A 5,218-nucleotide genomic window follows, 5' to 3' on the forward strand; every position below is an offset into this window, starting at 1 on the left:
CCCGCCCAGGTTCTTCCTTTAGATTGTATGATCTACAAATGCGACCAGTGTTTCTTTCAGACTTTTTCCTGCCCCGTGAGGTGTGGGGGTACTTGAATTTTTTTTTTGGGGGGGGGGGGGGGGGGCGGGGGTAGAATTTTCTAGGAGGGGGCGGACACTGGAAAAAGTACATAATTATATTTCGTTGAATGGGACGGTAGACATGTTTTGGGGTGTGTGTGGGTGGGGGGGGGGGGCGGATCCCCCTCCTCCCAAGTAGAGTTGCATGAAAGAAACTCTAAATGCGACTTTTGTCATGAATGAGATTAGGTGCATGGTTCAGGGATATGCCTATGACTATATTTTGTATAAATTAAAGTACCGATTCTGGATAAAAATCCGTTTTCAAATGTCATTTTTTGTTTCCGGTTAAATTGAATTAAGGTGGTGATTTTTGTTTTGGTTTTAGTTTAGAGAAAATAGACAGCACTATCAACCTAGCGCCCGTTGTATCCTTCCTCAACGGGCCATTTTTCTCGTTTTAAAAGGTTTACGTATTTAGAATGGATTAAAAATCATGTCTATATCCCGAGTAGACATCCCCTGTTGCTTCGTATAAGAATATTCGAGAAAGATTAGGGGAGATCACTCCCGGTTTATTTTCAACGCTACAGCATGTGGTAGTTACTGTGGAACAATCACTAACGTAGTAGATATGTTATTTTTTCTTAAAAATCTTTTTAAAAATGCAAACTAGTATTTTATATTGGCGGTATCTGAGCCTTCAAAACACCTGCCATTCTTTCCCCCTCCTCCAAATGCTGGTATGGTAGTTCCGCCGCTGTTTTTCATCATCGAATGCCCCGAATTAAACATAAGATAATTCCTTTAGGTATCTAATTTGTGGTAGATCACTTTCATGTTTTAGTTATTTTATATTATCTACACATTAGATAAAGGGTAGATAAGTTTGAACAATAAAAACGCGAACTACACAATATCTGTCACTGGTAACTAAATTGTATAAAACTCACCAGCACAAATGTAACTATGTTAATAAATTAATTACGTTAACATTTACCATACAAATGTCAAAATTTGTAGACAATAACAGAACACATTATGGCCATTTTATTTATACAAGTTTATTTGTAGTATGCTTTTTGACAATATATTAAGATTAGTTTAAAAGGAAGATACTTTAATCACAAAAAATAAAATGGCATACAATTAGCAGTTTTGATACAATTTTATAATGTTTTTATATTAAGGTTCTATTGCAGTTTTAAATTAGTAAGGTAAATCGTCTGGATTATTAGGAATTCCAGACTGTTGTATGGTTTCACTCGAGGAAGACGCATCTGTACTTTTTATCTATTTCTATGCATTCCAGAAGTCCGGGACACCCGCCACAGGTAGGGTTGTAGAGCTGTAAAGAAAATATCATAACATTTTTTATTATTTTTTCATACGTTTATTTTCAAATAGAAATAATTACATCAGCATATACAATGTGTATGGACGTTAATATATAACATAATTGAAACATTTACAAAAATTATCATTTACAAGAACAAAATGGTGAATAGTGTTAAACGATAATTTGTCGATCAACAATTGAAATGAAGGTAATTAGAATTAAGGAAATTCATCAATAGTATTTCTACCATGATAGCGTTAAACATGTTTACAGCTCTGTATGGCATATATATGTTTTATTAAAAGTTTATAATATCACACTTTCCAATTAAAGTATTCAAGTACTGAAAACCTTTAATAAGCCATTTCTTAGCTTGTTTAAAAATCAACCATCCGTAATCAATATTACACTTTGGTTTCAAAGCAGATAGAGTTGTCGCTTTGGATTAATTATGTTGTTACCTCCCTGTTTAATTAAGCTTTATTTGATATAATTTTTAAAGACAAATCTAATATAAATAGATTAAAATATATACGCCCTTGCATAGTCTTAGGAGTCGAGAAAGAATACATGTATTTTATAGATTTGCCACAAAAATAAAAACAAACCGACAGACATTGTAAACTTAATAAATGCATATTGAAATGACATACGAGTTCAAGGTGATTGGGCACGTAAGTACATCTTCTGTCAGTAGCGCTGTAACAACAGATCTGATTGTCTGCACACATTGTGTCACTTACACATTTTTTTCCTTCCTGTATTCCAAATGTTTCTGTAGCCTGCAAAATGTAACACAACAGGTAAGCATATAAATATAAGCTAAACTATTATTTGTATATAAGCTATTTGTTTAGAATAAGTTAGGTTAGACAACATTATGTTTATGTTTTGGTAGTTATACTAATTGATTTTTTAAAAATTGATATTCTGACAAAAATGTATGCTTTCCGAATATATTTATTACTAGCTGCATTCCCGTGCTCCGCTTCGGTAAATCTTTTTTAAATGTACCAACTTGGGAACAGAATAACACGAACACAACACAAACACAACACAAACATAACACAAACACAACACAAACACAACAGAACACAAACACAAGAAAACATATCACAAACTCATCACAACACAACCACCACACAATTGCAACACATACACAACATAAACACAACATAAACACAAAAGAAAACACACACACAAAAGAAAACACAAACACAAATAAAACACAAAAGAAAACACAAACACAATGCAATCCCAAATGTTAACACACAAACACAAAAGACAAAACTCATAACATAAACACGACTTAATGTAAAAATAAATGCATAGTGCTTACAGTCTAGACATTGTGTCAAATCGCAACCTGTCCGAGCACCGGCGGACACGCCTGATTCAGTGAACGACTATAAAACCCCCAGCTTGTCCGCAAACCGAAAAATAGACTAATAATTAGTAAACAGTTCTTTCAGTGTATAAAATAAATAAAAGGCAGTATTTAAAATATCCGTGTTTTACTTACTATATTGCACTTTATCAGTTCATGCATTTTATTTTCAGTACATTCAATTTTAAATAGAGTTTCATGACTAAAATCATTGCGCACCTAATTAACAAGATAGTATGGAATAGTTGATTAAAAATTATAATTAGTAAACGAAAGTAATATTTGATATTGATCCGTGTAATATGTATAAGCAATTTGCGTGGTTTTAAATATTTTCTTTACCTTATTTCAAAAGAGTAAAAACAGTGGCAACTAAAAATAAATTTAAGTTGTTATATAAACACACCCTAGACTATCTATCTATCTATCTATATACTACTAAAACTCAAGTTTGTTTACGTGTTTGAATGTTTTTTTTACTGTTTTTTGTTTGTCCGTTTGGTTACAGAAGAGAATCTACATTATGTGTAGAGCTGTAAAATAGTACTTAGGTAGAGAACAATTTTTGTTTTTAGGAAGACTGTTAATCACAAATGTATTTTAAGACGTTAATTAATTTATTGATTTATTTATTGGTAGATTAACCACATTCAGAACAGTGACTTTACTTAGAGTAAATAGTGACGTCTCATGATTTATTTACTTTTTACATTAACAATGGCGGCTTCCATACAAGATTTTGTTGCCCATTCTAATGTTTAACGCGTTCTAAAGCTAATTTTCTATCGCCTATAACTTTAACGATACGTCCGTTTGCTGTTTTTATTACGTTTCAACACTTATATCAATTTTCTTTTTATTATCTTATTCAATAAATTTCTCTAGATCTAGATCTAGATCTACAGATCAGCTGTCAAAGGAACGAAAAAGTATAGATCCTAGATCAAGAAGAATCTAGATCTAGGTCACTAGGCTTAACGAAAATATAGGTGCAATGTGATGTCCATGCTAGTCTTAAGCTAGATTAGTGATAATATGGTTTATCTCTTGTGTTAATGTTATTGTTAGGTGAGATGCTGCATTAGTTATCAGCGGCTATTGTGTGTGTGTGTTTGCGTGTGTGTGGGGGTGGGGTGGGATGGGGTGTCTGTGTGTGCAATGTAAATTATTGTCATTGTTATCCGTCAGCTACCACTGGTCACCAAGTTAATATCGCGTACTGGACATCTGGCCGTAGTCGTCACTTTTGTTTTACATCGTGGTCCGGTGAAATCAGGTGGACACACACAGGTATGGGGGCTGCCAAAGGCTCTGATACACACTCCCCCGTTGTAGCAGATGAACCTGGAACATGGATCTTTTCTGCCTAGAACAAAATAGACGAAATATTTATCTTAGTCGTGTTGAGATCGTCCGCGAGTAGAATTTTATAACTTAAAAACGATAATTGTGAAGATTAGAGTCACAAGGCTTTATGATTCCTATCTATTATTTATATAATAATAAAGCAGTGGACGTGCCCTTGGGACATTATGACCTCTTTACCGCCCCCCCCCACACCACATTTTCTTACACTCGGAAAGTTGCCGAGACAAAAACAATTTCTCATTTTATCAAACTCATGTACCTGTATTTATTGTTTAAAAATTAATTAATAACAATTTTAAGTTCGATGTTATATACATATATATATATATATATATATATGTATATGTATATTTCTCTCTCTCTCTCTCTCTCTCTCTCTCTCTCTTTCTCTCTCTCTCTCTCTCTCTCTCTATCTATCTATCTATCTATCTATCTATATATATATATATATATATATATATATATATATATATATATATATATATATATATTAACTCAATGACAAACCCAACCAAAAACACAAAGAAAACACAAACACTAACGCAAACAAAAAAGCAAACGAAAACAAATTCAAACTCAAACACAAACTTAACCACAACCAAACGAAACCAAAACACACAAAAAAAACAACGCAAACATAACACAAACACAAATACAAACACAAACGAAAACACAAAAACAAACGCAAACACAAACACAACCATAAACACAAAGAAAACACAAACGCAAAGAAAAAAAAGCAAACGAAAACACAAACGCAAAGAAAAAAAACAAACGAAAACAAACCCAAACCCAAATCCAAACGCAAACACAACCACAAACGCAAACCCAAACTCAAACACAAAGAAAACACAAACGCAAATGTAAACTCAGTGTCCACAGTCTAGCCCGGGGCGCCAAATCGCACCATGACAACGTGCGGCGTAACCGACTGATTCAACTTAGTAAATGACTATAGTACCCAACTTATTCATAGTCTTTTGAACTCACTTACGCGAACGTAGGTACCATTGAGAACGCGGGAAAGCCCGGGGCGCCGGATGACGCCCGGATTTGATTCACTT

General features: G+C 33.6%; 1 long non-coding RNA gene across 1 annotated transcript; it reads right to left on the reverse strand.

Moving 5' to 3' along the window:
* Window positions 1-1,106: 1,106 nt before the first annotated feature.
* LOC131942465 (uncharacterized) lies at window positions 1,107-4,254 on the reverse strand. Its single transcript, XR_009386759.1, has 3 exons — window positions 4,007-4,254; window positions 2,053-2,181; window positions 1,107-1,408 (listed from the first exon to the last, which is right to left on the reverse strand). It is a non-coding gene; the product is annotated as an uncharacterized LOC131942465 (long non-coding RNA).
* Between the last annotated feature and the right edge of the window lie 964 nt (window positions 4,255-5,218).

This window comes from Physella acuta, unplaced genomic scaffold, assembly GCF_028476545.2.
Source record: "Physella acuta isolate Inbredline_101_S28 unplaced genomic scaffold, ASM2847654v3 ptg000035l, whole genome shotgun sequence".
Lineage (NCBI taxonomy): Eukaryota > Metazoa > Mollusca > Gastropoda > Physidae > Physella > Physella acuta.